Source organism: Saccoglossus kowalevskii, chromosome 1 (assembly GCF_978046115.1).
Source record: "Saccoglossus kowalevskii chromosome 1, keSacKowa6.1, whole genome shotgun sequence".
NCBI classification, from domain to species: Eukaryota; Metazoa; Hemichordata; class Enteropneusta; family Harrimaniidae; genus Saccoglossus; species Saccoglossus kowalevskii.
In genome coordinates this window covers 43,537,588-43,563,165 of record NC_140641.1, presented here as the reverse complement: position 1 = coordinate 43,563,165, position 25,578 = coordinate 43,537,588, and the positions used below count along the sequence as shown (strand labels likewise).

The following is a 25,578-nucleotide window of genomic DNA, read 5'->3' as shown; positions in this document are numbered from 1 at the left end:
AAACATGCATTCCTGCACAAAAACATGCGCCCTGCACAAAAAACATGCATCCTTGTACAAAATCATACATCCCTACACAAAACATGTGCCCCTGCACAAAAACATGCGCCCCTGCACAAAAACATGCGCCCCTGCACGAAAACATTCGCCCCTGCACAAAAACATACATCTTTGTACAAAAACATGCATCCCTGCACAAAAACATGCGCCCCAGCACGAAAACATGCGCCCCTGTACAAAAACATGCACTCCTGTACAAAAACATGCACCCCTGCACAAAAACATGCATCCCTGTACAAAAACATGCACTCCTGTACAAAAAGTGCGCTCCTGCACAAAAAAGTCACCTCTGCACAAAAACACGAACTCCTGTAAAAAAGGAACATGCATACAAAAACGTGCATCAACGTACAAAAACTTGCAATCCTGTACAAAAACATGCACCCCTGTGCAAAAACATGCAAACCCATACAACAACGTGAATCCCTGTAAAAAAACATGCATCAACGTACAAAAACGTGCATCAACATACAAAAACGTGCATACCTATGGAAAAACGTGGAATCGTGTATAAAAACATGCTCCCCTGCACAAAAACATGCATCCCTGTACAAAAACATGTACCGCTGTACAGAAACATGCATCCATGTACAAAAACATGCACCACTGTACAAAAACATGCATCTCTGTACAAAAACGTGCATCCCTGTACAGAAACATACATCCTTGTACAAAAACATGCATCCCTGTATACAAAAATTGCACCGCTGTACAAAAACATGCACACCTGTACAAAAACATGCACACCTGTACAAAAATATGCACCATGTACAAAAACATGCACCCCTGTACAAGAACATGCATCCTTGTACGAAAACATGCACACCTGTACAAAAACATGCATCCCTGTACAAAAACATGCATCTATGTACAAAAACATGCACTGCTGCACAAAAACATGCATCCTTGTACAAAAACATGCATTCCTGCACAAAAACATGCGCCCCTGCACAAAAACATGCGCCCCTGCACAACAACATGCATCATTGTACAAAACATGCATGCTTGTACAAAAACATGCATCCCTGCACAAAAACATGCGCCCCTGCACACAAACTTGCGCCCCTGTACAAACATATGCATCATTGTACAAAAACATGCATCCCTGCACAAAACATGCGTCCCTGCACAAAAACGTGCGCCTCTGCACAAAAACATGCATCCTTGTACAAAAACATGCATTCCTGCACAAAACATGCACTCCTATACAAAAACATGCACGTCTGCACAAAAACATGCATCCTTGTACAAAAACATGCTTCCCTGCACAAAAACATGCACCCCTGCACAAAAACATGCGCCCCTGCACAACAACATGCATCATTGTACACAAACATGCATGCGTGTACGAAAAAATGCATCCCTGCACAAAAACATGTGCCCCTGCACATAAACTTGCGCCCCTATACAAAAATATGCATCATTGTACAAAAACATGCATCCTTGTACAAAAACATGCATCCCTGCACAAAATATGCGCCCCTGCACAAAAACATGCATCCTTGTACAAAAACATGAATCCCTGCACAAAAACATGCGCCCCTGCACGAAAACATGCGCCCCTGCACAAAAACATGCACCCCTGTACAAAAACATGCACCCCTGCACAAAAACATGCACTCCTGTACGAAAACACGCATCCCTACACAAAAACATGCATCCCTGTACAAAAACATGCACCCCTGCACAACAACATGCATCATTGTATAAAAACATGCTCCCCTGAACAAAAACATGCATCCCTGTACAAAAACATGTACCCCTGTACAGAAACATGCATCACTGTACAAAAACATGCATCACTGTACAAAAACATGCACCCCTGTACACAAACATGCATCCCTGTACAAAAACGTGCATCCCTGTACTGAAACATGCGTCCTTGTGCAAAAACATGCATCCCTGTATAAAAAAATGCATTGCTGTACAAAAACATGCACACCTGTACAAAAGCATGCATCCCTGTACAAAAACATGCACACCTGTACTAAAATATGCACCATGTACAAAAACATGTACCCCTGTACAAGAACATGCATCCTTGTACGAAAACATGCACACCTGTACAAAAACATACATCCATGTATAAGAACATGCATCCCTGTACAAAAACATGCATCTATGTACAAAAACAGGCATTCCTGCACAAAAACATGCACCCCTGCACACAAACTTGCGCCCCTGTACAAAAATATGCATCATTATACAAAAACATGCATCTTTGTACAAAAACATGCATCCCTGCACAAAACATGCGTCCCTGCACAAAAATATGCGCCCCTGCACAAAAACATGCATCCTTGTACAAAAACATGCATCACTGCACAAAAACATGCACTCCTATACAAAAACATGCACGTCTGCACAAAAACATGCATCCTTGTACAAAAACATGCGCCCCTGCACAAAAACATGCGCCCCTGCACAACAACATGCATCATTGTACAAAAACATGCATGCTTGTACAAAAACATGCATCCCCGCACAAAAACATGCGCCCCTGCACAACAACATGCATCATTGTACAAAACATGCATGCTTGTACAAAAACATGCATCCCTGCACAAAAACATGCGCCCCTGCACACAAACTTGCGCCCATGTACAAACATATGCATCATTGTACAAAAACATGCATCCCTGCACAAAACATGCGTCCCTGCACAAAAAACGTGCGCCCCTGCACAAAAACATGCATCCTTGTACAAAAATATGCACTCCTATACAAAAACATGCACCCCTGCACAACAACATGCATCATTGTACAAAAACATGCATGCTTGTACAAAAACATGCATCCCTGCACAAAAACATGCGCTCTTGCACTCAAACTTGCGCCCCTGTACAAAAATATGCATCATTGTACAAAAACATGCATCCTTGTACAAAAAGATGCATCCCTGCACAGAAACATACGCCCTTGCAGAAAAACATGCACCCCTGCACAAAAACATGCATCCTTGTACAAAAACATGCATCCCTGCACAAAACAGGTGCCCCTGCACAAAAACATGCGCTCCTGCACAAAAACATGCGCCCCTGCACGAAAACATTTGCCCCTGCACTAAAACATGCATGCTTGTGCAAAAACATGCCTCCTTGTACAAAAACATGAATTCCTGCACAAAAACATGCGCCCCTGCACAAAAACATGCGCCCCTGCACGAAAACGTTCGCTCCTGCACAAAAACATGCGCCCCTGCACGAAAACATGCGCCCCTGCACAAAAACATGCACTCTGTACAAAAACATGCACCCCTGCACAAAAACATGCACTCCTGTACAAAAACACGAATCCCTGCACAAAAACATGCATCCCTATACAAAAACATGCACGTCTGCACAAAAACATGCATCCTTGTACAAAAACATGCGCCCCTGCACAAAAACATGCGCCCCTGCACAACAACATGCATCATTGTACAAAAACATGCATGCTTGTACAAAAACATGCATCCCTGCACAAAAACATGCGCCCCCTGCACATTAACTTGCGCCCCTGCACAAAAACATGCACGTCTGCACAAAAACATGCATCCTTGTACAAAAACATGCGCCCCTGCACAAAAACATGCGCCCCTGCACAACAACATGCATCATTGTACAAAAACACGAATCCCTGCACAAAAACATGCATCCCTATACAAAAACATGCACGTCTGCACAAAAACATGCATCCTTGTACAAAAACATGCGCCCCTGCACAAAAACATGCGCCCCTGCACAACAACATGCATCATTGTACAAAAACATGCATGCTTGTACAAAAACATGCATCCCTGCACAAAACGTGTGCACCTACACAAAAACATGAGCCCTGCACAAAAACATGCGCCCCTGCACGAAAATATTTGCCCGTGCACTAAAACATGCATCCTTGTACAAAAACATGGGCCCCTGCACAAAAACATGCGCCCCTGCACGATAACATTTGCCCGTGCATTAAAACATGCATCCTTGTACAAAAACATGAATCCCTGTACAAAAACATGCACCCCTGCACAACAACATGCATCATTGTACAAAAACATGCATGCTTGTACAAAAACATGCATCCCTGCACAAAAACATGCGCCCCTGCACAACAACATGCATCATTGTACAAAACATGCATGCTTGTACAAAAACATGCATCCCTGCACAAAAACATGCGCCCCTGCACACAAACTTGCGCCCCTGTACAAACATATGTATCCTTGTACAAAAACATGCATCCCTGCACAAAAACATGCACTCCTATGCAAAAACATGCACGTCTGCACAAAAACATTTATCCTTGTACAAAAACATGCATCCCTGCACAAAAACATGCACCCCTGCACAAAAACATGCGCCCCTGCACAACAACATGCATCATTGTACACAAACATGCATGCTTGTACGAAAAAATGCATCCCTGCACATAAACTTGCGCCCCTATACAAAAATATGCATCATTGTACAAAAACATGCATCCTTGTACAAAAACATGCATCCCTGCACAAAATATGCGCCCCTGCACAAAAACATGTATCCTTGTACAAAAACATGAATCCCTGCACAAAAACATGCGCCCCTGCACGAAAACATGCGCCCCTGCACAAAAACATGCACTCCTGTACAAAAACACGCATCCCTACACAAAAACATGCATCCCTGTACAAAAACATGCACCCCTGCACATCAACATGCATCATTGTATAAAAACATGCTCCCCTGAACAAAAACATGCATCCCCGTACAAAAACATGCATCCCTGTATAAAAAAATGCATCGCTGTACAAAAACATGCACATCTGTACAAAAACATGCATCCCTGTACAAAAACATGCATCCCTGTACAAAAACATGCATTCCTGCACAAAACGTGTGCACCTACACAAAAACATGAGCCCTGCACAAAAACATGCGCCCCTGCACGAAAATATTTGCCCGTGCACTAAAACATGCATCCTTGTACAAAAACATGCGCCCCTGCACAAACACATGCGCCCCTGCACGATAACATTTGCCCGTGCACTAAAACATGCATCCTTGTACAAAAACATGAATCCCTGCACACAAACATGCACCCCTGCACAAAAACATGCGCCCCTGCACGAAAACATGCACCCCTGCACAAAAACATGCACCCCTGTACAAAAACATGCATCCCTGCACAAAAACATGCGCTCCTGCACTCAAACTTGCGTCCCTGTACAAAAATATGCATCATTGTACAAAAACATGCATCCTTGTACAAAATCATGCATCCCTGCACAGAAACATACGCCCCTGCACAAAAACATGCACCACTGCACAAAAACATGCATCCTTGTACAAAAACATGCATCCCTGCACAAAACAGGTGCCCCTGCACAAAAACATGCGCCCCTGCACAAAAACATTCGCCCCTGCACGAAAACATTTGCCCCTGCACTAAAACATGCTTCTTTGTACAAAAACATGAATTCCTGCACAAAAACATGCGCCCCTGCACAAAAACATGCGCCCCTGCACGAAAACGTTCGCTCCTGCACAAAAACTTGCGCCCCTGCACGAAAACATGCGCCCCTGCACAAAAACATGCACTCTGTACAAAAACATGCACCCCTGCACAAAAACATGCACTCCTATACAAAAACACGAATCCCTGCACAAAAACATACATCCCTGTACAAAAACATGCACCCCTGCACAAAAACATGCATCATTGTATAAAAACATGCTCCCCTGAACAAAAACATGCATCCCTGTACAAAAACATGTACCCCTGTACAGAAACATGCATCCCTGTATAAAAAAATGCATCGCTGTACAAAAACATGCACACCTGTACAAAACCGTGCACACCTGTACAAAAATATGCACCATGTACAAAAACATGCACCCCTGTACAAGAACATGCATCCTTGTACGAAAACATGCACACCTGTACAAAAACATGCACCCCTGCACAAAAACATGCATCATTGTATAAAAACATGCTCCCCTGAACAAAAACATGCATCCCTGTACAAAAACATGTACCCCTGTACAAAAACATGCATCGCTGTATAAAAAAATGCATCGCTGTACAAAAACATGTACACCTGTACAAAAACATGCACACCTGTACAAAAATATGCACCATGTACAAAAACATGCACCGCTGTACAAGAACATGCATCCTTGTACGAAAACATGCACACCTGTACAAAAACATGCATCTATGTACAAAAACGTGCATCCCTGCACAAAAACATGCACTCCTATACAAAAACATGCACTGCTGCACAAAAACATGCATCCTTGTACAAAAACATGCATCCCTGCACAAAAACATGCGCTCCTGCACAACAACATGCACTGCTGCACAAAAACATGCATCCTTGTACAAAAACATGCATCGCTGTATAAAAAAATGCATCCCTGCACAAAAACATGCACTCCTATACAAAAACATGCACTGCTGCACAAAAACATGCATCCTTGTACAAAAACATGCATCCCTTCACAAAAACATGCGCTCCTGCACAACAACATGCGCCCCTGCACAACAACATGCATCATTGTACAAAAACATGCATGCTTGTACAAAAACATGCATCCCTGCACAAAACATGCGTCCCTGCACAAAAACATGCATCCCTTCACAAAAACATGCGCTCCTGCACAACAACATGCGCCCCTGCACAACAACATGCATCATTGTACAAAAACATGCATGCTTGTACAAAAACATGCATCCCTGCACAAAACATGCGTCCCTGCACAAAAACATGCGCCCCTGCACGAAAATATTTGCCCGTGCACTAAAACATGCATCCTTGTACAAAAACATGGGCCCCTGCACAAAAACATGCGCCCCTGCACGATAACATTTGCCCGTGCATTAAAACATGCATCCTTGTACAAAAACATGAATCCCTGTACAAAAACATGCACCCCTGCACAACAACATGCATCATTGTACAAAAACATGCATGCTTGTACAAAAACATGCATCCCTGCACAAAAACATGCGCCCCTGCACAACAACATGCATCATTGTACAAAACATGCATGCTTGTACAAAAACATGCATCCCTGCACAAAAACATGCGCCCCTGCACACAAACTTGCGCCCCTGTACAAACATATGTATCCTTGTACAAAAACATGCATCCCTGCACAAAAACATGCACTCCTATGCAAAAACATGCACGTCTGCACAAAAACATTTATCCTTGTACAAAAACATGCATCCCTGCACAAAAACATGCACCCCTGCACAAAAACATGCGCCCCTGCACAACAACATGCATCATTGTACACAAACATGCATGCTTGTACGAAAAAATGCATCCCTGCACATAAACTTGCGCCCCTATACAAAAATATGCATCATTGTACAAAAACATGCATCCTTGTACAAAAACATGCATCCCTGCACAAAATATGCGCCCCTGCACAAAAACATGTATCCTTGTACAAAAACATGAATCCCTGCACAAAAACATGCGCCCCTGCACGAAAACATGCGCCCCTGCACAAAAACATGCACTCCTGTACAAAAACACGCATCCCTACACAAAAACATGCATCCCTGTACAAAAACATGCACCCCTGCACATCAACATGCATCATTGTATAAAAACATGCTCCCCTGAACAAAAACATGCATCCCCGTACAAAAACATGCATCCCTGTATAAAAAAATGCATCGCTGTACAAAAACATGCACATCTGTACAAAAACATGCATCCCTGTACAAAAACATGCATCCCTGTACAAAAACATGCATTCCTGCACAAAACGTGTGCACCTACACAAAAACATGAGCCCTGCACAAAAACATGCGCCCCTGCACGAAAATATTTGCCCGTGCACTAAAACATGCATCCTTGTACAAAAACATGCGCCCCTGCACAAACACATGCGCCCCTGCACGATAACATTTGCCCGTGCACTAAAACATGCATCCTTGTACAAAAACATGAATCCCTGCACACAAACATGCACCCCTGCACAAAAACATGCGCCCCTGCACGAAAACATGCACCCCTGCACAAAAACATGCACCCCTGTACAAAAACATGCATCCCTGCACAAAAACATGCGCTCCTGCACTCAAACTTGCGTCCCTGTACAAAAATATGCATCATTGTACAAAAACATGCATCCTTGTACAAAATCATGCATCCCTGCACAGAAACATACGCCCCTGCACAAAAACATGCACCACTGCACAAAAACATGCATCCTTGTACAAAAACATGCATCCCTGCACAAAACAGGTGCCCCTGCACAAAAACATGCGCCCCTGCACAAAAACATTCGCCCCTGCACGAAAACATTTGCCCCTGCACTAAAACATGCTTCTTTGTACAAAAACATGAATTCCTGCACAAAAACATGCGCCCCTGCACAAAAACATGCGCCCCTGCACGAAAACGTTCGCTCCTGCACAAAAACTTGCGCCCCTGCACGAAAACATGCGCCCCTGCACAAAAACATGCACTCTGTACAAAAACATGCACCCCTGCACAAAAACATGCATCATTGTATAAAAACATGCTCCCCTGAACAAAAACATGCATCCCTGTACAAAAACATGTACCCCTGCACAAAAACATGCATCATTGTATAAAAACATGCTCCCCTGAACAAAAACATGCATCCCTGTACAAAAACATGTACCCCTGTACAGAAACATGCATCCCTGTATAAAAAAATGCATCGCTGTACAAAAACATGCACACCTGTACAAAACCGTGCACACCTGTACAAAAATATGCACCATGTACAAAAACATGCACCCCTGTACAAGAACATGCATCCTTGTACGAAAACATGCACACCTGTACAAAAACATGCACCCCTGCACAAAAACATGCATCATTGTATAAAAACATGCTCCCCTGAACAAAAACATGCATCCCTGTACAAAAACATGTACCCCTGTACAAAAACATGCATCGCTGTATAAAAAAATGCATCGCTGTACAAAAACATGTACACCTGTACAAAAACATGCACACCTGTACAAAAATATGCACCATGTACAAAAACATGCACCGCTGTACAAGAACATGCATCCTTGTACGAAAACATGCACACCTGTACAAAAACATGCATCTATGTACAAAAACGTGCATCCCTGCACAAAAACATGCACTCCTATACAAAAACATGCACTGCTGCACAAAAACATGCATCCTTGTACAAAAACATGCATCCCTGCACAAAAACATGCGCTCCTGCACAACAACATGCACTGCTGCACAAAAACATGCATCCTTGTACAAAAACATGCATCGCTGTATAAAAAAATGCATCCCTGCACAAAAACATGCACTCCTATACAAAAACATGCACTGCTGCACAAAAACATGCATCCTTGTACAAAAACATGCATCCCTTCACAAAAACATGCGCTCCTGCACAACAACATGCGCCCCTGCACAACAACATGCATCATTGTACAAAAACATGCATGCTTGTACAAAAACATGCATCCCTGCACAAAACATGCGTCCCTGCACAAAAACATGCGTCCCTGCACAAAAACATGCATCCTTATACAAAAACATGCACCCCTGCACAAAACGTGTGCTCCTGCACAAAAACATGCGCCCCTGCACAAAATCATGCGCCCCTGCACGAAAACATTTGCCCGTGCACTAAAACATGCATCATTGTACAAAAACATGCGCCCCTGCACAAAAACATGCGCCCCTGCCCGATAACATTTGCCCGTGCACTAAAACATGCATTCTTGTACAAAAACATGAATCCCTGCACAAAAACATGCGCCCCTGCACAAAAACATGCGCCCCTGCACGAAAACATGCGCCCATGCACAAAAACATGCACCCCTGTACAAAAACATGCACCCCTGCACAAAAACATGCACTCCTGTACAAAAACACGCATTCCTGCACAAAAACTTGCATCCCTGTACAAAAACATGCACCTCTGCACAACAACATGCATCATTGTACAAAAACATGCATGCTTGTACAAAAACATGCGCCCCTGCACTCAAACTTGCGCCCCTGTACAAAAATGTGCATCATTGTACAAAAACATGCATCCTTGTACAAAAACATGCATCCCTGCACAAAACATGCGCCCCTGCACAAAAATACGCGCCCCTGCACGAAAACATTTGCCCCTGTACTAAAGCATGCATCCTTGTGCAAAAACATGCATCCTTGTACAAAAACATGAATCCCTGCACAAAAACATGCGCCCCTGCGCAAAAACATGCGCCCCTGCACGAAAACATGCGCCCCTGCACAAAAACATGCAGTCCATGTACAAAAACATGTATCCTTGTACAAAAACGTGCATTGAAGTACGAAAACATGCATTCCTGTACAAAAACATGTATTCTTGTACAAAAACGTGCATCGACGTACGAAAACATGCATTCCTGTACAGAAACATGTATCCTTGTACAAAAACGTGCATCGACGTACGAAAACATGCATTCCTGTACAAAAAACATGTATCCTTGTACAAAAACGTGCATCAACGAACGAAAACATGCATTCCTGTACAAAACGTTCAATCATGTACAAAAACATGCATCCTGGTACCAAAAAATGCACCCTTGTACAAAAACATGCATCCCTGTATAAAAAAACATGCATCCCTGTACAAAAACATGCATCCCTATACAAAAACATGCATCCCTGTACAAAAAACATGCATCCCTGTACAGAAACATACATCCCTGTACAGAAACATGCATCCCTGTACAAAAACATGCATCCCTGTACAAAAACATGCATCCCTGTACAAAAAACATGCATCCCTGTACAGAAACATGCATCCCTGTACAAAAACATACATCCCTGTACAAAAACATGCATCCCTGTACAAAAACATGCATCCCTGTACAAAAACATGCATCCCTATACAAAAACATGCATCCCTGTACAAAAAACATGCATCCCTGTACAGAAACATACATCCCTGTACAGAAACATGCATCCCTGTACAAAAACATGCATCCCTGTACAAAAACATGCATCCCTGTACAAAAAACATGCATCCCTGTACAGAAACATGCATCCCTGTACAAAAACATGCATCCCTGTACAAAAACATGCATCCCTGTACAAAAACATGCATCCCTGTACAAAAACATGCACACCTGTACAAAAACATGAACACCTGTACAAAAACATGCATCCCTGTACAAAAACATGCATCCCTGTACAAAAACATGCATTCCTGTACAAAAACATGCATCCCTGTACAAAAAATATGCATCCCTGTACAGAAACATGCATCACGGTACAAAAACATGCATCCCTGTACAGAAACATGCACCATGTACAAAAACATGCATTCCTGTACAAAAACGTGAACACCTGTACAAAAACATGCACCATGTACAAAAACATGCATCCTTGTACGAAAACATGCACACCTGTACAGAAACATGCGTCCTTGTACAAAAACATGCAAACCTGTACAAAAACATGCACACCTGTATAAAAACATGCACTATGTACAAAAACATGCATCCTTGTACGAAAACATGCACACCTGTACAAAAACATGCTCCCGTGTACAGAAATATACATCCCTGTAAAAAAACATGCATCCCTGTACAGACACATGCATCCTTGTACAAAACATGCATACCCATACAAAAACGTGAATCCCTGTAAAAGAAATATGCATCGCTGTACAAAAACGTGCTTCAACGTACAAAAACCTGCATACCTATACAAAAAATTGCATACCTGTATAAAAACATGCACTCCTGTACAAAATCATGCATCCCTGTATAAAAACATGCATCCCTGTATAAAAACATGCATTCCCGTACAAAAACATGCATCCCTGTATAAAAACATGCATCCTTGTACAAACACATGCATGTATGTACAAAAACGTGCATCAACGAACGAAAACATGCATTACTGTACAAAACGTTCAATCATGTACAAAAACATGCATCCTGGTACAAAAAATGCACCCTTGTACAAAAACATGCATCCCTGTATAAAAAAAAAAAACATGCATCCCTGTACAAAAACATGCATCCCTGTACAAAAACATGCATCCCTGTACAAAAACATGCATCCCTGTACAAAAAACATGCATCCCTGTACAAAAACATGCATCCCTGTACAAAAACATGCATCCCTGTGCAAAAACATGCATCCCTGTACAAAAACATGCACAGCTGTACAAAAACATGCACTCCTGTACAGAAACATGCACCATGTACAAAAACATGCATTCCTGTACAAAAACATGCATCCCTGTACAGAAACATGCACCATGTACAAAAACATGCATTCCTGTACAAAAACATGAACACCTGTACAAAAACATGCACCATGTACAAAAACATGCATCCTTGTACGAAAACATGCACACCTGTACATAAACATGCATCCCTGTACAGAAATATGCACTATGTACAAAAACATGCATCCCTGTACAAAAACATGCATTCCTGTACAAAAACATGCATCCCTGTACAAAAAATATGCATCCCTGTACAGAAACATGCATCACGGTACAAAAACATGCATCCCTGTACAGAAACATGCACCATGTACAAAAACATGCATTCCTGTACAAAAACGTGAACACCTGTACAAAAACATGCACCATGTACAAAAACATGCATCCTTGTACGAAAACATGCACACCTGTACAGAAACATGCGTCCTTGTACAAAAACATGCACACCTGTACAAAAACATGCACACCTGTATAAAAACATGCACTATGTACAAAAACATGCATCCTTGTACGAAAACATGCACACCTGTACAAAAACATGCTCCCGTGTACAGAAACATACATCCCTGTAAAAAAACATGCATGCCTGTACAGACACATGCATCCTTGTACAAAACATGCATACCCATACAAAAACGTGAATCCCTGTAAAAGAAATATGCATCGCTGTACAAAAAGGTGCTTCAACGTACAAAAACCTGCATACCTATACAAAAAATTGCATACCTGTATAAAAACATGCACTCCTGTACAAAATCATGCATCCCTGTATAAAAACATGCATCCCTGTATAAAAACATGCATTCCCGTACAAAAACATGCATCCCTGTATAAAAACATGCATCCTTGTACAAACACATGCATATATGTACAAAAACGTGCATCAACGAACGAAAACATGCATTACTGTACAAAACGTTCAATCATGTACAAAAACATGCATCCTGGTACAAAAAAATGCACCCTTGTACAAAAACATGCATCCCTGTATAAAAAAATACATGGATCCCTGTACAAAAACATGCATCCCTGTACAAAAACATGCATCCCTGTACAAAAACATGCATCCCTGTACAAAAACATGCATCCCTGTACAAAAACATGCATCCCTGTGCAAAAACATGCATCCCTCTACAAAAACATGCACACCTGTACAAAAACATGCATCCCAGTACAGAAACATGCACCATGTACAAAAACATGCATTCCTGTACAAAAACATGCATCCCTGTACAAAAACATGCACCATGTACAAAAACATGCATTCCTGTACAAAAAACATGAACACCTGTACAAAAACATGCACCATGTACAAAAACATGCATCCTTGTACGAAAACATGCACACCTGTACAGAAACATGCGTCCTTGTACAAAAACATGCACACCTGTACAAAAACATGCACACCTGTATAAAAACATGCACTATGTACAAAAACATGCATCCTTGTACGAAAACATGCACACCTGTACAAAAACATGCTCCCGTGTACAGAAACATGCATCCCTGTACAGAAACATGCATCCCTGTACAGAAACATACATCCCTGTACAGACACATGCATCCTTGTACAAAACATGCATACCCATACAAAAACGTGAATCCCTGTAAAAGAAATATGCATCGCTGTACAAAAACGTGCTTCAATGTACAAAAACCTGCATACCTATACAACAATTTGCATACCTGTATAAAAACATGCACTCCTGTACAAAATCATGCATCCCTGTATAAAAACATGCATTCCCGTACAAAAACATGCATCCCTGTATAAAAACATGCATCCCTGTATAAAAACATGCATTCCCGTACAAAAACATGCATCCCTGTATAAAAACATGCATCCTTGTACAAAAACACGCAAATATGTACAAAAACGTGCATCAACGAACGAAAACATGCATTCCTGTACAAAACGTTCAATCATGTACAAAAACATGCATCCTGGTACAAAAAATGCACCCTTGTACAAAAACATGCATCCCTGTATAGAAAAACATGCATCCCTGTACAAAAACATGCATCCCTGTACAAAAAAACATGCATCCCTGTACAAAAACATGCATCCCTGTACAAAAAACATGCATCCCTGTACAGAAACATGCATCCCTGTACAAAAACATGCATCCCTGTACAAAAACATGCATCCCTGTACAAAAACATGCATCCCTGTACAAAAACATGAACACCTGTACAAAAACATGCATCCCTGTACAGAAACATGCACCATGTACAAAAACATGCATTCTTGTACAAAAACATGCATCCCTGTACAAAAACATGAACACCTGTACACAAACATGCATTCCTGTACAAAACGTTCAATCATGTACAAAAACATGCATCCTGGTACCAAAAAATGCACCCTTGTACAAAAACATGCATCCCTGTATAAAAAAACATGCATCCCTGTGCAAAAACATGCATCCCTATACAAAAACATGCATCCCTGTACAAAAACATGCATCCCTGTACAAAAAACATGCATCCCTGTACAGAAACATGCATCCCTGTACAGAAACATGCATCCCTGTACAGAAACATGCATCCCTGTACAAAAACATGCATCCCTGTACAAAAACATGCATCCCTGTACAAAAAACATGCATCCCTGTACAGAAACATGCATCCCTGTACAAAAACATGCATCCCTGTACAAAAACATGCATCCCTGTACAAAAACATGCATCCCTGTACAAAAACATGCATCCCTGTACAAAAACATGCACACCTGTACAAAAACATGAACACCTGTACAAAAACATGCATCCCTGTACAGACACATGCACTATGTACAAAAACATGCATCCCTGTACAAAAACATGCATCCCTGTACAAAAAATATGCATTCCTGTACAGAAACATGCACCATGTACAAAAACATGCATCCTTGTACGAAAACATGCACACCTGTACAGAAACATGCGTCCTTGTACAAAAACATGCACACCTGTACAAAAACATGCACACCTGTAAAAAACATGCACTATGTACAAAAACATGCATCCTTGTACGAAAACATGCACACCTGTACAAAAACATGCTCCCGTGTACAGAAACATACATCCCTGTAAAAAAACATGCATCCCTGTACAGACACATGCATCCTTGTACAAAACATGCATACCCATACAAAAACGTGAATCCCTGTAAAAGAAATATGCATCGCTGTACAAAAAGGTGCTTCAACGTACAAAAACCTGCATACCTATACAAAAAATTGCATACCTGTATAAAAACATGCACTCCTGTACAAAATCATGCATCCCTGTATAAAAACATGCATCCCTGTATAAAAACATGCATTCCCGTACAAAAACATGCATCCCTGTATAAAAACATGCATCCTTGTACAAACACATGCATATATGTACAAAACGTGCATCAACGAACGAAAACATGCATTCCTGTACAAAACGTTCAATCATGTACAAAAACATGCATCCTGGTACAAAAAAATGCACCCTTGTACAAAAACATGCATCCCTGTATAAAAAAAACATGCATCCCTGTACAAAAACATGCATCCCTGTACAAAAACATGCATCCCTGTACAGAAACATGCATCCCTGTACAAAAAACATGCATCCCAGTACAAAAAACATGCATCCCTGTACAAAAACATGCATCCCTGTACAAAAACATGCATCCCTGTGCAAAAACATGCATCCCTGTACAAAAACATGCACACCTGTACAAAAACATGCATCCCTGTACAGAAACATGCACCATGTACAAAAACATGCATTCCTGTACAAAAACATGCATCCCTGTACAGAAACACGCACCATGTACAAAAACATGCATTCCTGTACAAAAACATGAACACCTGTACAAAAACATGCACCATGTACAAAAACATGCATCCTTGTACGAAAACATGCACACCTGTACAGAAACATGCATCCTTGTACAAAAACATGCACACCTGTACAAAAACATGCACACCTGTATAAAAACATGCACTATGTACAAAAACATGCATCCTTGTACGAAAACATGTACACCTGTACAAAAACATGCTCCCGTGTACAGAAACATGCATCCCTGTACAGAAACATGCATCCCTGTACAGAAACATACATCCCTGTACAGACACATGCATCCTTGTACAAAACATGCATACCCATACAAAAACGTGAATCCCTGTAAAAGAAATATGCATCGCTGTACAAAAACGTGCTTCAACGTACAAAAACCTGCATACCTATACAACAATTTGCATACCTGTATAAAAACATGCACTCCTGTACAAAATCATGCATCCCTGTATAAAAACATGCATTCCCGTACAAAAACATGCATCCCTGTATAAAAACATGCATCCCTGTATAAAAACATGCATTCCCGTACAAAAACATGCATCCCTGTATAAAAACATGCATCCTTGTACAAAAACACGCAAATATGTACAAAAACGTGCATCAACGAAAACAAAACATGCATTCCTGTACAAAACGTTCAATCATGTACAAAAACATGCATCCTGGTACAAAAAATGCACCCTTGTACAAAAACATGCATCCCTGTATAGAAAAACATGCATCCCTGTACAAAAACATGCATCCCTGTACAAAAAAACATGCATCCCTGTACAAAAACATGCATCCCTGTACAAAAACATGCATCCCTGTACAAAAACATGAACACCTGTACAAAAACATGCATCCCTGTACAGAAACATGCACCATGTACAAAAACATGCATTCTTGTACAAAAACATGCATCCCTGTACAAAAACATGAACACCTGTACACAAACATGCATTCCTGTACAAAACGTTCAATCATGTACAAAAACATGCATCCTGGTACCAAAAAATGCACCCTTGTACAAAAACATGCATCCCTGTATAAAAAAACATGCATCCCTGTGCAAAAACATGCATCCCTATACAAAAACATGCATCCCTGTACAAAAACATGCATCCCTGTACAAAAAACATGCATCCCTGTACAGAAACATGCATCCCTGTACAGAAACATGCATCCCTGTACAGAAACATGCATCCCTGTACAAAAACATGCATCCCTGTACAAAAACATGCATCCCTGTACAAAAAACATGCATCCCTGTACAGAAACATGCATCCCTGTACAAAAACATGCATCCCTGTACAAAAACATGCATCCCTGTACAAAAACATGCATCCCTGTACAAAAACATGCATCCCTGTACAAAAACATGCACACCTGTACAAAAACATGAACACCTGTACAAAAACATGCATCCCTGTACAGACACATGCACTATGTACAAAAACATGCATCCCTGTACAAAAACATGCATCCCTGTACAAAAAATATGCATTCCTGTACAGAAACATGCACCATGTACAAAAACATGCATCCTTGTACGAAAACATGCACACCTGTACAGAAACATGCGTCCTTGTACAAAAACATGCACACCTGTACAAAAACATGCACACCTGTAAAAAACATGCACTATGTACAAAAACATGCATCCTTGTACGAAAACATGCACACCTGTACAAAAACATGCTCCCGTGTACAGAAACATACATCCCTGTAAAAAAACATGCATCCCTGTACAGACACATGCATCCTTGTACAAAACATGCATACCCATACAAAAACGTGAATCCCTGTAAAAGAAATATGCATCGCTGTACAAAAAGGTGCTTCAACGTACAAAAACCTGCATACCTATACAAAAAATTGCATACCTGTATAAAAACATGCACTCCTGTACAAAATCATGCATCCCTGTATAAAAACATGCATCCCTGTATAAAAACATGCATTCCCGTACAAAAACATGCATCCCTGTATAAAAACATGCATCCTTGTACAAACACATGCATATATGTACAAAACGTGCATCAACGAACGAAAACATGCATTCCTGTACAAAACGTTCAATCATGTACAAAAACATGCATCCTGGTACAAAAAAATGCACCCTTGTACAAAAACATGCATCCCTGTATAAAAAAAACATGCATCCCTGTACAAAAACATGCATCCCTGTACAAAAACATGCATCCCTGTACAGAAACATGCATCCCTGTACAAAAAACATGCATCCCAGTACAAAAAACATGCATCCCTGTACAAAAACATGCATCCCTGTACAAAAACATGCATCCCTGTGCAAAAACATGCATCCCTGTACAAAAACATGCACACCTGTACAAAAACATGCATCCCTGTACAGAAACATGCACCATGTACAAAAACATGCATTCCTGTACAAAAACATGCATCCCTGTACAGAAACATGCACCATGTACAAAAACATGCATTCCTGTACAAAAACATGAACACCTGTACAAAAACATGCACCATGTACAAAAACATGCATCCTTGTACGAAAACATGCACACCTGTACAGAAACATGCATCCTTGTACAAAAACATGCACACCTGTACAAAAACATGCACACCTGTATCAAAACATGCACTATGTACAAAAACATGCATCCTTGTACGAAAACATGTACACCTGTACAAAAACATGCTCCCGTGTACAGAAACATGCATCCCTGTACAGAAACATGCATCCCTGTACAGAAACATACATCCCTGTACAGACACATGCATCCTTGTACAAAACATGCATACCCATACAAAAACGTGAATCCCTGTAAAAGAAATATGCATCGCTGTACAAAAACGTGCTTCAACGTACAAAAACCTGCATACCTATACAACAATTTGCATACCTGTATAAAAACATGCACTCCTGTACAAAATCATGCATCCCTGTATAAAAACATGCATTCCCGTACAAAAACATGCATCCCTGTATAAAAACATGCATCCCTGTATAAAAACATGCATTCCCGTACAAAAACATGCATCCCTGTATAAAAACATGCATCCTTGTACAAAAACACGCAAATATGTACAAAAACGTGCATCAACGAAAACAAAACATGCATTCCTGTACAAAACGTTCAATCATGTACAAAAACATGCATCCTGGTACAAAAAATGCACCCTTGTACAAAAACATGCATCCCTGTATAGAAAAACATGCATCCCTGTACAAAAACATGCATCCCTGTACAAAAAAACATGCATCCCTGTACAAAAACATGCATCCCTGTACAAAAAACATGCATCCCTGTACAGAAACATGCATCCCTGTACAAAAACATGCATCCCTGTACAAAAACATGCATCCCTGTACAAAAACATGAACACCTGTACAAAAACATGCATCCCTGTACAAAAAAACATGCATCCCTGTACAAAAACATGCATCCCTGTACAAAAAACATGCATCCCTGTACAGAAACATGCACCATGTACAAAAACATGCATCCCTGTACAAAAACATGCACACCTGTACAAAAACATGAACACCTGTACAAAAACATGCATCCCTGTACAGAAACATGCACCATGTACAAAAACATGCATTCTTGTACAAAAACATGCATCCCTGTACAAAAACATGAACACCAGTACACAAACATGCATTCCTGTACAAAACGTTCAATCATGTACAAAAACATGCATCCTGGTACCAAAAAATGCACCCTTGTACAAAAACATGCATCCCTGTATAAAAAAACATGCATCCCTGTGCAAAAACATGCATCCCTATACAAAAACATGCATCCCTGTACAAAAACATGCATCCCTGTACAAAAAACATGCATCCCTGTACAGAAACATGCATCCCTGTACAGAAACATGCATCCCTGTACAGAAACATGCATCCCTGTACAAAAACATGCATCCCTGTACAAAAACATGCATCCCTGTACACAAAACATGCATCCCTGTACAAAAACATGCATCCCTGTACAAAAACATGCATCCCTGTACAAAAACATGCATCCCTGTACAAAAACATGCATCCCTGTACAAAAACATGAACACCTGTACAAAAACATGCATCCCTGTACAGAAACATGCATCCTTGTACGAAAACATGCACACCTGTACAGAAACATGCATCCATGTACAAAAACATGCATCCGTGTACAAAAACATGCATCCCTGTACAGAAACATGCACTATGTACAAAAACATGCATCCCTGTACAAAAACATGCATCCCTGTACAAAAAATATGCATCCCTGTACAGAAACATGCACCATGTACAAAAACATGCATCCTTGTACGAAAACATGCACACCTGTACAGAAACATGCGTCCTTGTACAAAAACATGCACACCTGTACAAAAACATGCACACCTGTATAAAAACATGCACTATGTACAAAAACATGCATCCTTGTACGAAAACATGCACACCTGTACAAAAACATGCTCCCGTGTACAGAAACATACATCCCTGTAAAAAAACATGCATCCCTGTACAGACACATGCATCCTTGTACAAAACATGCATACCCATACAAAAACGTGAATCCCTGTAAAAGAAATATGCATCGCTGTACAAAAAGGTGCTTCAACGTACAAAAACCTGCATACCTATACAAAAAATTGCATACCTGTATAAAAACATGCACTCCTGTACAAAATCATGCATCCCTGTATAAAAACATGCATCCCTGTACAAAAACATGCACAGCTGTACAAAAACATGCACTCCTGTACAGAAACATGCACCATGTACAAAAACATGCATTCCTGTACAAAAACATGCATCCCTGTACAGAAACATGCACCATGTACAAAAACATGCATTCCTGTACAAAAACATGAACACCTGTACAAAAACATGCACCATGTACAAAAACATGCATCCTTGTACGAAAACATGCACACCTGTACATAAACATGCATCCCTGTACAGAAATATGCACTATGTACAAAAACATGCATCCCTGTACAAAAACATGCATTCCTGTACAAAAACATGCATCCCTGTACAAAAAATATGCATCCCTGTACAGAAACATGCATCACGGTACAAAAACATGCATCCCTGTACAGAAACATGCACCATGTACAAAAACATGCATTCCTGTACAAAAACGTGAACACCTGTACAAAAACATGCACCATGTACAAAAACATGCATCCTTGTACGAAAACATGCACACCTGTACAGAAACATGCGTCCTTGTACAAAAACATGCACACCTGTACAAAAACATGCACACCTGTATAAAAACATGCACTATGTACAAAAACATGCATCCTTGTACGAAAACATGCACACCTGTACAAAAACATGCTCCCGTGTACAGAAACATACATCCCTGTAAAAAAACATGCATGCCTGTACAGACACATGCATCCTTGTACAAAACATGCATACCCATACAAAAACGTGAATCCCTGTAAAAGAAATATGCATCGCTGTACAAAAAGGTGCTTCAACGTACAAAAACCTGCATACCTATACAAAAAATTGCATACCTGTATAAAAACATGCACTCCTGTACAAAATCATGCATCCCTGTATAAAAACATGCATCCCTGTATAAAAACATGCATTCCCGTACAAAAACATGCATCCCTGTATAAAAACATGCATCCTTGTACAAACACATGCATATATGTACAAAAACGTGCATCAACGAACGAAAACATGCATTACTGTACAAAACGTTCAATCATGTACAAAAACATGCATCCTGGTACAAAAAAATGCACCCTTGTACAAAAACATGCATCCCTGTATAAAAAAATACATGGATCCCTGTACAAAAACATGCATCCCTGTACAAAAACATGCATCCCTGTACAAAAACATGCATCCCTGTACAAAAACATGCATCCCTGTACAAAAACATGCATCCCTGTGCAAAAACATGCATCCCTCTACAAAAACATGCACACCTGTACAAAAACATGCATCCCAGTACAGAAACATGCACCATGTACAAAAACATGCATTCCTGTACAAAAACATGCATCCCTGTACAAAAACATGCACCATGTACAAAAACATGCATTCCTGTACAAAAAACATGAACACCTGTACAAAAACATGCACCATGTACAAAAACATGCATCCTTGTACGAAAACATGCACACCTGTACAGAAACATGCGTCCTTGTACAAAAACATGCACACCTGTACAAAAACATGCACACCTGTATAAAAACATGCACTATGTACAAAAACATGCATCCTTGTACGAAAACATGCACACCTGTACAAAAACATGCTCCCGTGTACAGAAACATGCATCCCTGTACAGAAACATGCATCCCTGTACAGAAACATACATCCCTGTACAGACACATGCATCCTTGTACAAAACATGCATACCCATACAAAAACGTGAATCCCTGTAAAAGAAATATGCATCGCTGTACAAAAACGTGCTTCAATGTACAAAAACCTGCATACCTATACAACAATTTGCATACCTGTATAAAAACATGCACTCCTGTACAAAATCATGCATCCCTGTATAAAAACATGCATTCCCGTACAAAAACATGCATCCCTGTATAAAAACATGCATCCCTGTATAAAAACATGCATTCCCGTACAAAAACATGCATCCCTGTATAAAAACATGCATCCTTGTACAAAAACACGCAAATATGTACAAAAACGTGCATCAACGAACGAAAACATGCATTCCTGTACAAAACGTTCAATCATGTACAAAAACATGCATCCTGGTACAAAAAATGCACCCTTGTACAAAAACATGCATCCCTGTATAGAAAAACATGCATCCCTGTACAAAAACATGCATCCCTGTACAAAAAAACATGCATCCCTGTACAAAAACATGCATCCCTGTACAAAAAACATGCATCCCTGTACAGAAACATGCATCCCTGTACAAAAACATGCATCCCTGTACAAAAACATGCATCCCTGTACAAAAACATGCATCCCTGTACAAAAACATGAACACCTGTACAAAAACATGCATCCCTGTACAGAAACATGCACCATGTACAAAAACATGCATTCTTGTACAAAAACATGCATCCCTGTACAAAAACATGAACACCTGTACACAAACATGCATTCCTGTACAAAACGTTCAATCATGTACAAAAACATGCATCCTGGTACCAAAAAATGCACCCTTGTACAAAAACATGCATCCCTGTATAAAAAAACATGCATCCCTGTGCAAAAACATGCATCCCTATACAAAAACATGCATCCCTGTACAAAAACATGCATCCCTGTACAAAAAACATGCATCCCTGTACAGAAACATGCATCCCTGTACAGAAACATGCATCCCTGTACAGAAACATGCATCCCTGTACAAAAACATGCATCCCTGTACAAAAACATGCATCCCTGTACAAAAAACATGCATCCCTGTACAGAAACATGCATCCCTGTACAAAAACATGCATCCCTGTACAAAAACATGCATCCCTGTACAAAAACATGCATCCCTGTACAAAAACATGCATCCCTGTACAAAAACATGCACACCTGTACAAAAACATGAACACCTGTACAAAAACATGCATCCCTGTACAGACACATGCACTATGTACAAAAACATGCATCCCTGTACAAAAACATGCATCCCTGTACAAAAAATATGCATTCCTGTACAGAAACATGCACCATGTACAAAAACATGCATCCTTGTACGAAAACATGCACACCTGTACAGAAACATGCGTCCTTGTACAAAAACATGCACACCTGTACAAAAACATGCACACCTGTAAAAAACATGCACTATGTACAAAAACATGCATCCTTGTACGAAAACATGCACACCTGTACAAAAACATGCTCCCGTGTACAGAAACATACATCCCTGTAAAAAAACATGCATCCCTGTACAGACACATGCATCCTTGTACAAAACATGCATACCCATACAAAAACGTGAATCCCTGTAAAAGAAATATGCATCGCTGTACAAAAAGGTGCTTCAACGTACAAAAACCTGCATACCTATACAAAAAATTGCATACCTGTATAAAAACATGCACTCCTGTACAAAATCATGCATCCCTGTATAAAAACATGCATCCCTGTATAAAAACATGCATTCCCGTACAAAAACATGCATCCCTGTATAAAAACATGCATCCTTGTACAAACACATGCATATATGTACAAAACGTGCATCAACGAACGAAAACATGCATTCCTGTACAAAACGTTCAATCATGTACAAAAACATGCATCCTGGTACAAAAAAATGCACCCTTGTACAAAAACATGCATCCCTGTATAAAAAAAACATGCATCCCTGTACAAAAACATGCATCCCTGTACAAAAACATGCATCCCTGTACAGAAACATGCATCCCTGTACAAAAAACATGCATCCCTGTACAAAAAACATGCATCCCTGTACAAAAACATGCATCCCTGTACAAAAACATGCATCCCTGTGCAAAAACATGCATCCCTGTACAAAAACATGCACACCTGTACAAAAACATGCATCCCTGTACAGAAACATGCACCATGTACAAAAACATGCATTCCTGTACAAAAACATGCATCCCTGTACAGAAACATGCACCATGTACAAAAACATGCATTCCTGTACAAAAACATGAACACCTGTACAAAAACATGCACCATGTACAAAAACATGCATCCTTGTACGAAAACATGCACACCTGTACAGAAACATGCATCCTTGTACAAAAACATGCACACCTGTACAAAAACATGCACACCTGTATAAAAACATGCACTATGTACAAAAACATGCATCCTTGTACGAAAACATGCACACCTGTACAAAAACATGCTCCCGTGTACAGAAACATGCATCCCTGTACAGAAACATGCATCCCTGTACAGAAACATACATCCCTGTACAGACACATGCATCCTTGTACAAAACATGCATACCCATACAAAAACGTGAATCCCTGTAAAAGAAATATGCATCGCTGTACAAAAACGTGCTTCAACGTACAAAAACCTGCATACCTATACAACAATTTGCATACCTGTATAAAAACATGCACTCCTGTACAAAATCATGCATCCCTGTATAAAAACATGCATTCCCGTACAAAAACATGCATCCCTGTATAAAAACATGCATCCCTGTATAAAAACATGCATTCCCGTACAAAAACATGCATCCCTGTATAAAAACATGCATCCTTGTACAAAAACACGCAAATATGTACAAAAACGTGCATCAACGAAAACAAAACATGCATTCCTGTACAAAACGTTCAATCATGTACAAAAACATGCATCCTGGTACAAAAAATGCACCCTTGTACAAAAACATGCATCCCTGTATAGAAAAACATGCATCCCTGTACAAAAACATGCATCCCTGTACAAAAAAACATGCATCCCTGTACAAAAACATGCATCCCTGTACAAAAAACATGCATCCCTGTACAGAAACATGCATCCCTGTACAAAAACATGCATCCCTGTACAAAAACATGCATCCCTGTACAAAAACATGAACACCTGTACAAAAACATGCATCCCTGTACAAAAA

General features: G+C 40.4%; 1 protein-coding gene across 1 annotated transcript in view; it reads right to left on the bottom strand.

The window, feature by feature from the left end:
• The window catches only part of LOC100376368 (uncharacterized), a 79,763-nt gene that overhangs the window by 35,916 nt on the left and 18,269 nt on the right, over positions 1-25,578 (bottom strand). The gene's annotated exons all lie outside the window — the stretch shown is intronic.